At 38.0% G+C, this 13,633-nt stretch overlaps 1 protein-coding gene across 3 annotated transcripts in view; it reads right to left on the bottom strand.

Annotated features, from left to right (window-relative positions):
* PTPRA (protein tyrosine phosphatase receptor type A) overlaps positions 1-13,633 on the bottom strand; it is a 184,988-nt gene that overhangs the window by 150,640 nt on the left and 20,715 nt on the right. The window contains exon 2 of one of the 3 annotated variants that reach the window (XM_068565366.1): positions 5,709-5,806. The exons of the other annotated variants lie outside the window; for them this stretch is intronic. The gene's annotated coding sequence lies outside the window, so the exon portion shown is untranslated. The remainder of the gene's footprint in view (positions 1-5,708; positions 5,807-13,633) is intronic. 3 annotated transcript variants of the gene reach the window in all.

The following is a 13,633-nucleotide window of genomic DNA, read 5'->3' as shown; positions in this document are numbered from 1 at the left end:
TGGATGTTGATTCATTAACACTGAATTTACAGCCAACAGCACTGTAAGATATGACTGAATGAGGTTTACCTAAAACATGTATTTTCCCCATAAGGCCCATCACAGCCTTCTCGAAACTTAGGAATACTAGACAGCACACTTGGAGGTCAATTCCAATAAAAGCACAAAAATGTAAAAAAACATAGCACTAAATAGACTGTAAAAAAGGACACTTGTTGACAGTATGAAAGCTGAAACAAGAAGGCAGAGCATCACCTTGTTTGACTTTAACTGGGAATATACGTGTTGGATGATTCAAATTTTTCACCCCTCTGCACATGTCCCCAAACAACCATGAAAGCACAAGTACTGATTCTGGGGTCACAAATAAATTTTAGCAAGTAGATAAATCTACAAATAATTTTGATCCACTGCACTTCCTTCCTTCTTGAGTAATTAAGTCTAAAACTCATTAGGTGGTGCTGAGCAAGGCTGGCATCCACCTGGTCTCAGAAGGAAAGACTAGGTACATTAAAGGGAGGATCTGAGCAGGGACTTCCCTAGTGGCACAGTGGTTAAGAATCTGCCTGCCAATGCAGGGGATATGGGTTCCAGCCCTGGTCCGGGAAGATTCCACATGCCGTGGAGCAACTAAGCCCATGTGAGCCTACTCAGCAACTACTGAGCCTGCGCTCTAGAGCCCGTGAGCCACAACTACTAAGCCCACGTGCCGCAACTATTGAAGCCCGTGCACCGCAACTACTGAAGCCCGTGAGCCGCAACTACTGAAGCCCGTGCGCCTAGAGCCCATGCTCCAAAACAAGAGAAGCCACTGCAATGAGAAGCCTGCGCACTGCATCAGAGTAGCCCCCGCTCACCGGAAACAGAGAAAGCCTGTGCGCAGCAACGAAGACCCAACGCAGCCAAAAATAAAAATATATATATAAAATAAATATATAAATTTATCTTAAAAAGGGGTCTGAGCAATTAAATAAATATATTAAGAATAATAGGAGCAAGATTCTCTGTCAGAGAAGGGTGTTCAAGTACAAAAAAGGGAGAAAATAAAATGAACTCTGAGGTGTTAGCCTAGAATTGGAGGTTCCAATGTGAACTCACAGCATTTTATATATACGTATACATACAGAGAGAAAATATAGATATGGATGCATATGTAAGAGTATATTTTGTGTATGTATATGTATATTCCCTAGCTCTGTCCAGAGAGGCTTACAAGCAGCAATGTCTCAGTAGAACAATCATACCTAGCGTCCAGACCTGCTTTTTTTTTTGGCTGTGCTGTGCAGCTTTTGGGATCTTAGTTCCCTGACCAGGGATCAAACTCATGCTCCCTGCAATGGAAGCTCAGAGTCCTAACCACTGGACCACCAGGGAATTCCCAGACCTGCTTTTTTTTTTTTTCTTATTTATTTATTTACTTTTGGCTACGTTGGGTCTTCGTTGCTGTGGGTGGGCTTTGCCTAGTTGCAGTGAGTGGGGGCTACTCTTCGTCACGGGCTTAGTTGCTCCGTGGCATGTGGCATCTTCCCGGACCAGGGCTCGAACCTGTGTCCCCTGCACTGGCAGGCGGATTCTCAACCACTGCGCCACCAGGGAAGCCCAGACCTGTTTTTTTCTTTTTCTTTTTTTTTTAAATTAATTAATTAATTTATTTTTGGCTGCGTTGGGTCTTCATTGCTGCATGCGGGCTTTCTCTAGTTGCGGTCAGTGGGGGTTACTCTCCGTTGCGGTGCACGGGCTTCTCATTGCAGCGGCTTTCCTTGTTGCGGAGCACAGGCTCTAGGCGGGCGGGCTTCAGTAGTTGTGGCTCGTGGGCTCTAGAGCTCAGGCTCAGTAATTGTGGCGCATGGGCTTAGCTGCTCTGCAGCATGTGGGATCTTCCCAGACCAGGGATCGAACCCGTGTCCCCTGCACTGGCAGGCAGATTCTTAACCACTGCACCACCAGGGAAGTCCCATAGACCTGCTTTTTAAATATGCTCTTCAATAAAAGGAACCAGGGCTTGTTGACATGACTGATTCTAGGGCTGAGGGAGGAAAAGTATAATACAAGAGATTGGAACATCTTGTTGTGCTAGAAGGTAAAAAGGGAAGTGATTAAAGAATGATAGGACATGTCAAAAGGATATAGGAGCCAACTTGAAGGGTTTCCACTGGCCAAATGTGGGACAAATTCAGGCTCAGAGTAACAAATTATATTAATAGATAATAACTCGCTGAATAAAATAGGAATCCATAAGTCCGTATCAATTTAATAAATGAATGGAAGAAAAGAAAGCTTTTTGTTACAAAGGAATGTCCACTGATGAATGTGGAAGGAATAATAAAATTAGAAAACTGTCATTTGGCAACCATCATAGTAATAATCCTGCCAAAAATTATCAATAGATGCTAAAACCAGTGGGTGAAAGTTTGACAAGAAATGAGATCATTTACATGGTCTCAAAGTACCTCTTCCTCACAAAACACTTATTAACTACAAAGGGAAAAGTGAATAAATTTACAGTAGAGAAAACTGGTAGACACCACCTTAGTATCAAGTCATCAAGGCTAACATTACGAGAAACAGGACACAATGGAAATTGTGAATAAGATTAGAATAAAAATACACCACCCTTTATGTGGTATTCCTGACAAAATGCATATTCTGAATCAAACCATGAAGAAACATCAGGCCCAAATTGAGGAATATTCCTCAAAATAACTAGCCTATACTCTTCAAAAGTATCAAGATGATCAAGTCAAAGACAGACATGACAACTAAATGCGATATGTGATTCTGGATTCTCCTGCTATACAGTATTTTTATCAGGACAAATGATATCTATGGATCTCTGTTATCAGTGAAATCTAAGGATTAGCTGGTACTACTGTATCAATATTAAGGTCCTGATTATATGGGTATATTGAGGTTATGTAGGAGAATATCCCTGTTTGTAGGAAATACACACTAAAGTATTCAGGACTGATGGGGCGTCAAGTGAGCATCTTACTCACAAATGGTTAAGGAAAGGAAAAGGCTCTTTGTACTACTATTGCAACTTATCTGTAAATTTAGAATTATTTCAAAATAAAGGACAAAATGCAAGTACAACAATAAAGGACACACCAATGTCTCAGTATTATAAAAATCTAATTCTTCCTTAGCAAAATTTCTGGACAGAAAAGTATCCTTATACCCCAACTTACTTTTTACTAGCTTTTCTAATAATGTATCTCATTTTTGAAGCACTCCCCAATAGAAATTTCTGTGATGTTGGAAATGTTCTACATAGCGGCTACCCAATACACCAGCACACGTGGCTGATGACTATCATACTGGGCAGTGCAGTTCGAGAGAACAGCAGTAAAAGCCATAAAAGATTTAAAAGCTTTTTCATAAAAAATTAGTTTAATACTAATTAGATTTTAAGATAAGTTAAGTTACTTTACTTTTTCTATATTTGCTGATAGACTAATATACCCTGTATATTTTTCAGTACTCCTATCTTCTAATTTCTTATTCAAGTCTGAATGGCTATTAGAAGCAACCACCTATCTTTAGTTTGAGAGCAGTTTTTGTTTTTTTCTAAACTGACGTTCTTTTTGGTATACCACTCCTATTGATTCATACCGATGTCTTCTCTACCTTTTTGAAGTATGTCTTCCTAAAAATCTAGGGACAGGTACATGCCTATCCAATATTCCCACTTCTGTCTCTCACAAAGTTAGATCACAAAGTCACTTTCTCTCAAACTTCTTATAATTTATACTTTACTTTTACTTACTCTCTCTCATACTCATCTTCCCCCAATCATAGCTGCTACGCTGTATGTAATTGGTGTTACAAGTTTATTTCCTGCCATGCTTAGGATAAGGTTCCTCCTGATCAGATCAGCTTATTTCAGGACAAGCATATTATTCCTTTTCCACATGAAATATACTTAATTATCACTTAGTCAATCAGTGTTTTAAACCAAGATCTAAAAGTCAAAGTCTCCTATAATGAAATCATCTACATAGAAAATAGGAAAAGAATAACACAACATGCTTCATACACATCAAATTCTACAACTCCTGATTTGAAAAGAAATGCAAAGTAGAATTCTCATCCCTTGTGATTCACCTTGCTAACCTAATGCCTTGAGCAAATGCAGTAGCAGTCACACACCTACCAGGTTCGGTTATTGCTCATGACTGACTTAATTCAGAACTAGAAAAAGAAAAAAAAGCAAAAAACTGGTTTGTATACAACAGGCCCACAACGTGTTAATACCTATGCCAAACATCTTTAGAAATATTTAACAAATCTAGGAAAATACAGAATCCTATCAAAATTAGAACTATTTTAAACACGAGTTGGTTTAGAAAATTCTCTCCACCCTCTTGCTTCTATTAATAACTATTTAAAACAACAAAACTGGAATTAAAAAGCAATTCAAAACTCAACATCAAAGTTATTTATAAAATGCTTAATGGAACCAGCAAAGTTCTAGTTTCATTTGAAAAATCAAACTCTAGACTTCAAGGTCAACAAGGTATCAAATGCAAGCAGTGCTCATCATGCTTTCCCAGTAAAACACCCAAGATGATACAAAAGACTGGGGTGGGGGAATTTTCTGGGGGCTCAACTCCACATGCTCTGGCTTCTGAACCGAAGCAACATGTATAGTACAGCAGAGGCAGGAAAGGGACAGGACTCACCCTCTTCTACCTCTGTTCAGGAATACAGAAAACTTAGGTACCAGAAAAATAAGCAGCAATTCAAAAATTACAAGAAAACTTTTTTTGGTTTCTAAACACTGATAAATGTAGTATTTGCTTGCTGTAAAAGTCTCAAGCAATACGCAAGTTTATGAAGTGAAAAGTGAAAGCCTCCCATGTTTTCATTTGCCTTTCCGGGTTCAGTATTGGATCAATAGTTCATACAGTTACTGACATTTGTATTTATTTGATGAATTGTCTTTGCCCATTTTTCTAACAGGATATTGGTTTGTTTCTTATCTGTAGGTACTCTCTCATATTAGGATGATATTAACCTTTTCCTGACATATGGTTGCAAATATTTTTTCCCCCAATTTGCAGTTTATATTTCAGTTTTGTTTATATTATCTTTTTAAGCAGTCAAATTTTATGCAATCTTTTCCTTCTTGATTTGGGCCTTGTGTAATGCTTTACCCGAAATAGAGGTGAGCAAATCATCTGATTTTAGTAAGACCTGCAAGCTAAGAAACAATTTTACATTTTTTAATGGTTGGAAAAAATAAAAAGAATAATATTTCATGATACGAAAATTATATGAAATTCAAACTCCAGTGTCCACAAATAATATCAAACACAGTGGTACTCATTCATTGATGTATTGGCTATGTATGGCTGGCTTCAACATTACAACGGCAGAATCGAGTGGCTCCCTGTATATGTTGTACTCACAGAGCTTTGCACTGCTGCTCAGTGTACCACACATCGCAGTGATGAAGTTGCAAGTCAACAGCTTTTGAGTGCCACACATGCATACTGGCATACTGTGATAGTTTTTTGGGTTTTTTTTTTACCAGTGCATAGCCATCAAGTCAAAACAAGAAAAGAGAAAAGTGGACTTTGTCATGCTTTTAAGGCACAGTGGAGAGTGTGGATTATTTTGTTATCAAGTCAGATGGGAAAGCATTGTGTTTATTATGCAATGACACTACAGCTGTGCTAGAAAAATTCAATATACATCAACATTACCAGACTAAGTAGTCATCTCAATATTCCCAATTCACAGGAAAGCAATGGTCAGAAAAAGTAGAAAATTTGAAGTGGAATATCTCATCACAGCAGAATTTCTGGAAGGAAGAAAGGGAGGGAGAGAAGAAAAAAAAATGAGGCTGCAACCAAAGTAAGTTTCCAAGAAGCTCATTTGTTAGCCAAGCAAGGAAAGTAATTTGCCAATTCTGAGTTGATAAAATCATGCTGGGAGTTCCCTGGCGGTTCACTGGTTAGGACTCTGTACTTCCACTCCTGGGGGCCTGGGTTCGATCCCTGGTCAGGGAACTAAGATCCCGCAAGCCATGTGGGGTGGCCAAAAATAAAAATTAAAATTAAATAAAATAATGCTTGACTGCAGGAGCTCAAGAACTGTATTCAGAGAAAATAAACTTAAGACTATTATTAGCCTTTCAGCAAAACCAGCTGCTCCAAAAGTTGAGGACAATGGGAATAAAATTAATAATCTATTTTTTAAAAAAGGCAAATGATTTCAAGTTGATTCCCCTGCCCTTGATGAGTTAGATGTTACTAATACTGCTCAGTTGCTGTTGTTTACTCAAGGAGTCAATGCCAAGTTTAAAGTATTTGAAGAATTAGCTTCTATGAATAGTCTGTGTGGCCAGAAGCTGAGAAAATACTAATTTAGAACAACTTGAAGTAGAATCTGCTAAGATGAGTTATAATTGATGATGTTCATAAAAATATATATGGAGTAGAAAAAGGCTTAGTTGGAACTTACAAAGCTTGTGAAGATATAAGGTGGTTGTTTATTATTTTTCATCAGCAGGTACTGTGGAAAATATTTGAATTTATCATGGTACTGAACCAATAGTGTCAATGGTGAACTTCATTCACTGTCATGGGCTAAACCACTGTCAGCAGCAGAAGCAGAATAACCTGTCTTGCCTGCCCACGCAGCAGTTTGATGGCTTAGCAGCTGTAAAGTTTTACTGTGATATATATTTTTTAAAGCTCAGGGCTGAGATTGAAGTTTCAGAACAATAAGACCGTTTTCAGTCACTATTATTACTATGATCACAAATGAAACTTAGCTTTTGCTGCAGATTTTATACTATTTAATAAATTCAACCTAACATTATAGGGCAGAGCTGGACTTACATGTGAAACTTAAACTGCAGTTAATTCATTTACACAAAAGCTAGTAATGTCAAGCTGCTGTCAAATTTAAAACAAAAAGTGAGATCTCAATTCTCAAATTTGCAGTGGATATATATTTTTAGCTCAAACTATAATTCTGGAAGCATTTTTAGGACTTCAATGCAAGTGCAAAGAAAATTTCCATCTTTCAAAATCTATTTAACAGTGCAATTATGGCACTTACACCTAACCTTCAACTGGAAGTAATTAATCTACAATGTAATGATATGCTAAAAGGCAAATACTAAGAGAAAAATCTAATGTAATTCTATAAATGTTTCCCAATTGATTAATATGTTCAATTAAAATCATATGCTGTGGGCTGACACCAATATTTGGCTGTACATCTGTGTGAAGATATTTCCAAAGATGAAATATGTAAAATCTCATTACAGATCAGCATTAACAGATGAACATTTGCAATCAATTTTGATGACAGGAAACAGTAACTCTGAACCCCAATTAAGCAAAATGTATCACTTAAAAAAGAAGTCCATTTTTCTCATTAGTGTACCTGTATTACAAAAAGTTGTACTCAGTAATAAAAATAATTATTATTACTATTATCATATTTGAATTTCATCAATAATAAATTTGTGGAAATGTGTTTTCTTTCTTGTTATAAAGTACCTACAAAAGAGCCTCAATTTTGATTTTTGGACTGCGAAGTCTAAAATATATACTCTTTGGTCCTTTACAGAAATTGTCTAATTACCTTGCTTTGGAGAAAGGGTTTTCTTTAGCCTAAGCACATAAAAGCATCACCTCTTACTTCCTCCAGGGAATGGTAAAAACTTTTACCCAACACAAATAGGACCCGGGCCTGGTTGGTTACATGAAAAAATACAGTAAATCAGATAATCAAAAAATATATATATGTATGTAACTTAAATATTTGATTTTTACTTAAAAAATACATGTACATTCATCTGCCAATATTTTGGTAGAATACCAAGGCATCTTCTTTAAGTACAGATATGCTAATTAATGTTTCTTGCATAGATCATCATATCCATAATACATACTGATGATTTCAAATTTCAATTTCTTTAGCGTGGAACAAAAACTTAGACAACTGTGAGACAAATGGGCACAGAACCTTTAATAAGATTTTTATGGTTTCTTTCCCTTAATCTTTTAAAGTGTTCATGCCCAAAACTAGTAAGAAAGTAACCTGGAAGGGAGGGACTTATATTTATCCAATCCTTTCAGGATCTTCAACTTAACTTTCTTTCTTAAAAACAACTATTTTTACATATTTCCTTGGTTTAATTAATATTTAATTAGGTTACAAAATTACAATAAGTATAATTGGCATAAAAGCAGGTTTAGAACATACTGACCCCTGAAAGTATAAATTCAACTAGTGATTGCAGAAGGCAAGGTATACTAGAGAGTAGTCTGTTAGCCATCAGTGTTCAGATCATTTTAAGAATCATTCAGCACATTCTAAAGAATGCAAAGTGTGGTTTGGAATTCCCTGGCGGTCCAGTGGTTAGGACTCTACACTTCCACTACAGGCAGCATGGGTTCAATCCCTGGGGTTGGGGAATTAAGATCCTGCATGCCGCGTGGCACGGCCAAAAAAAAAAAAAGTGTGGTTAATTCAGTAATCTGGTTAAGCATACTCTGTAATTTCGTGATTATTTGAGCATAGTCTAAATTAGTAATCTTTATGTATTTTCCCCCAAAACAGCCTACTGTGGCAGGACCATTTATTGAATACTCCATCCTTTTCTCCCTGATTTTTTTTTTTAAATAAATTTATTTATTTATTTATTTTTGGCTGCGTTGGGTCCTCGTTGCTGCACGCAGGCTTTCTCTAGTTGCAGTGAGCGGGGTCTACTCTTCATTGCAGCGCACGGGCCTCTCATTGCAGTGGCTTCTCTTGTTGCGGAGCACAGGCTCTAGGCACGCGGGCTTCAGTAGTTGTGGCGCGAGGGCTCAGTAGTTGTGGCTCGCAGGCTCTAGAGCGCAGGCTCAGTAGTTGTGGCGCACGGGCTTACTTGCTCCACCACATGTGGGATCCTCCCAGACCAGGGCTCGAACCGTGTCCCCTGCATTGGCAGGTGGATTCTCAACCACTGTGCTACCAGGGAAGTCCTCTCCCTGATTTTTATGTGTTATTTTTATCACATTCTAAATTCCCCACATATCCAGGTCTGTTTCTGAACTTACTATTCTGCTCTAAATACTTGTTTTGTCTATTCTAACACAAATGCCAAACTGTCTTAGACACCTTTAACTTCCTGGTATACGGTACCATCTGGAGGGTCAAGTGTCACATACCCTCCCCACTTCTACTGCCCTCCAATTATTGTTCTTCTTCAAAGTTTTTCAAAATTTTTCATCTACCACATTTACTCTTACAAATGAACTGTATATGTCATTTGTCAAGATCTCGAAAAGGCTCACCTCACTGGGTTTACAAACAATTTGCATTAAATCTGTAGAATAACTTGGGGAGCACTGACATCTGTATAATATCTTTATAATATTTAGGTCTCTCACATTGAGGAACAGAGCATAAATATTGAATTTATTTGTATCTTTTAAAAAATCCTTCAGTGAAGCTTTAGTTTTTTCACATTAGTTTTGCATATTTCTTATTAAGTTAATTTGTGCTCTCTCCTATCACCGTATCATTTTTTTTTAATTTAAAATTCTGCTAGTGTAGCATTTAACACAATTTATAAAGAATTAAGTTTTGTAACAATAGGTCATTCTCACTTCTTCACCCTTCTCCATTCATACCCCTCCAAAACAGGATGCACCTCATTCACCTTTGAAATCTAAGTACCTACCTAGTATGTAGCAATCGATCAAACAATTACTGTTTCCCAAACTGACAAATATCTTGCTAAGTTGTGTAAACCCAATACTAAATCTTTAAAAGGGAGAAGAAAACAGATGGTTTATTCATTTGGGATAGGGAGGAGATTCTAAATCCTCCACCACCCTTGTTAATCTAAAAAATAGTACACGTCAAAAAAGATATCTTGGGACTTCCCTGGTGGCACAGTGGTTAAGAATCCGCCTGCCAATGCAGGGGCCACAGGTTTGAGCCCTGGTCCAGGAAGATCCCACATGCCGCGGAGCAACCAAGTCCATGCACCACAGCTACTTAGCCCGCACGCTAGAGCCCACACGCCACAACTACTGAAGCCCGCACACCTAGAGCCCGTGCTCCGCAACGAGAAGACACCGCAGTGAGAAGCTCGCGCACTGCAACAAAGAGTAGCCCCCGCTCGCCGCAACTAGAGAAAGCCCTTGCGCGGCAACGAAGACCCAATGCAGCCAAAAATAAAATAAATTTTTTTTAAAAAAGATATCTTCCTTCCTTTAAAAGTCTTTCATAAATGAACTCAGTACAAACCTTCTCTGAATTTAGTTATTTTTCAGCCTTTACAACCTCACCAATAAGTCTATTCCTTATGTATAAATGGAATGACCAACATTTGCTGAATGCTCCTGGTAAGTTAGGTGTGTTACACAATTTAGCTCATTTACTCCTCACCACAACCCTATGAAGTGGATGTTATTATGCCCCATTTTGCAGAGAGGAAACTGAGGCACAGAGAGGTTAAGTAACTTGCCCAAGGTTACATATCTAAGATGGAATTTGAACCAAGGCTTCAGAATCCACAAAAAATATTTTAAAGAGCACATTATTTCATATTTTTATTTCATCAGTGGATAGCCTTTAGTGGGCCAGTTGCAACCTTCATTGTGCTAAATAAAGGTCAGCGTATCTACAATTCTTAACATTTTAAATTCATAAAGTTAAAAACAAAAAATAAAATCTTCAAATTATACTTAGGAATGTTTTAAAATATTCTTAAAAAGGACTAAACATTAATAATTCTGTATTTTAAATTCCTGTTTAAATTAGGCATAAAATCTTTAGTTAAATCACTGCAGTTTTGTTTAGCAAGCTCTTAATACTTAACCAAATCACATCTATTTAACAGCATTCCCAACAACCCCTCTGGGATGACCTGGAATCATCTGGCCCCAACCTTCCCAAAATGAATTATTAAAGAATCTCATGCCTTTAAAAGAAAGGATCAGACCAGTGGTGGCAGCTGCCAAGAATGAGTTTACTGCCTGGTTTCCATGACTACATCAATCTGAGACCCGTGTAAGAGAGAAGACGTATCCTTGGAAACCAACTCTTTGCTTCTCTCAATTAAGAAAAGGAGTGGGGAAAAAAAGAGAAAAGGCTTCAGAATAATTTAACTTGTGTTTAATGTGTTCATTGCACATGATAATCAATGGCAAAAGTCCTGTCCCAATCAAACTTGTGAGAAAGTTATATGGTGCCTAGTGGAAAACCCCAAATTGGTTTTACAGAGACTATCTTATGACCCATAAACAATTATTTTCATTTCAGACTTTAAAAGAAAATCACAACAGAAGCTCTACCAGTAGAACTTCATAAATAACATCTAATTGGGACCAGTATTTGGTAACCCCTCAACTGTACAACTGCATGCCACCATCTGAACTGTCCACACACATCCCATATACTCTAGAGGTGTCCTTTGTTTTAGGTGCTACCAATTGTGAAATTTCAAAATGGAAGGTTTTTCCAAATTCAGGAGCAGATTGAATATACTTATGAAAATAACTGTACTTCATAAGATAAGTTACAGGTCCATTCATTTCAACTTCACTTCCTATGAAGTGCAAATGAGCTTTAATGAAATATATTAAGTACAGCCTCCCAGGTTTTCTTAAACCAGGACCCTGCTTCCCTGGAGCTATAAATATACTTCCTGTCATCAATAGCAATGGCTGGAGCAACCCCTCTGTTCAAAAGAACTAAAAATACATTTTTGTACATATCCTCTCTTCCGCTACCCACCCACCATTCCAAGAGGAACTGACAGAGGGAAATGCAGAGCTGTGTAAAGTTAAGCTGAGAGCAATGCAGAGACTGTAATTTTCCTTTAAAAAATAAAAAAAGGCTACCTTCAATTGAATACTGTCTAGGGGAGGTACTAATCAGCTATTACAGGGTCAGAGTAAATTTTAAATTTTTTGGAGAAGCTATTCCTGATTACAAGTTATATTTAGTTATATTAACTGTTATTTGGGGACCAGTGTCATTCAGTTAAACCATGTTAGAAATTTATGCATATTGGAACTATGCAAAGTGAGAATTTTCTGTATATAAAAGTGACTCATGGAACTAGATGGGGGTGCTCAGCCAGCACTTTCAGTGGGGCTGGGGTCAATGAGATAGCCCACAATGGGGCTGGAGTAAAAAAGATGGAAAGCTAGATTCTAAATGTCAGAGAAAGGAGGTACAAATTCAGAAAGGGGAAACACTAGAAAAAATCCTGTGGTACTGAAACAGAACTAAACATATCAGTGTGAAATCATGGCCTTCAATATTTATAGGCATATATTGATGTTTGTGTATGTTTTGTGTATACATGTGTATGTATATGTATAAATTATTGCAAACCCTCCAACCACAAACCCCAGCATCTGTGTTTCACTTCCTGCCCAATAGGGAAAATTTCCACCTAACAACTTCCCACCACCACGATGATAAAGGCCATCATCCATATTTTCCCCTCATTCCTTCTGCCTCCTGATTGACCCTAGTGCTTCTCCCATGTGGCCCTGCATAGCATGGTGCCTCCTGCGTCTGAGGAACTATGAGTAATAAACTTCCTTCAATGGCATTGACCTCTTCATGCCATCACTCAGTCGTACTTATAAATTAAATCCCAGATACATTTTAAGACAATATCCTACCTCTGGCCTCTAATAGAGCCTAAGAGCAATGATACCCCAGAAGAAAAGAACATATCTGGTATTCAGATCTTGTTTTCTAAATATAGCCCCTAATAAAAGGTCTGAACCAGAGTTCCTTGATGAAATGGTTGATTCCACAACTGGTGCAGTGAAAGTACAAGACGAGCATGGAAAAATCTCACTGTGCAAAAAAGTTAAGAAAAGTAAGTGATCAAAGAATGATGGGGACATGAAAAAAGGGCACAGGAGCCAGCCTGAAAGGGTTCCTATGGCCAAATCTGGGACAATTCGAGCATCAAAATAAATGATAAATGAATAACACAGGAATCCAGGAGTTCATGCTAATATGTTTAAATGACTTTAAAAAAGAAAAAAGGGACCACCTGATGGTCCAGTGGTTAAGACTGCACTTTGGGACTTCCCAGGTGGTGCAGTGGTTAAGAATCTGCCTGCCAGTGCAGAGGACACGGGTTCAATCCCTGGTCCGGGAAGATCCTATATGCCACAGAGCAACTAAGCCCGTGCGCCACAACTACTGAGGCTGAGCTCTAGAGCCTGCGAGCCGCAACTACTGAACCTGCGTGGCACAACTACTGAAGCCCGTGCGCCTAGAGCCCGTGCTCCGCAATGAGAAGCCACCGCACCTCAATGAAGAGTAGCCTCAGCTCGCTGCAACTAGAGAAAGCCCGTGCGCAGCAGTGAAGACCCAACGCAGTCAAAAATAAATAAACAAGTTTATTACAAAAAAAAAAAAAAAAAAAAAAACAGACTCCGCACTTCCACTGCAGGGGGCACGGGTTCGATCCCTGGTCAGGGAACTAACATCCTGCATGCCACGCGGCATGGCAAATATATAAATAAATAAATACATAAATAAATACAAAAAAAAAAAAAGGGGGAGAGAAAACTTTTTCTTACAGTGAAATGCCAAATGATGAACACAGAAGGAATGATGAAATTTTAAAAATTTTACCATC

Source organism: Eschrichtius robustus, chromosome 16 (assembly GCF_028021215.1).
Source record: "Eschrichtius robustus isolate mEscRob2 chromosome 16, mEscRob2.pri, whole genome shotgun sequence".
Classification (NCBI taxonomy): Eukaryota; Metazoa; Chordata; class Mammalia; order Artiodactyla; family Eschrichtiidae; genus Eschrichtius; species Eschrichtius robustus.
This window is presented reverse-complemented; position numbering and strand designations above follow the sequence as displayed.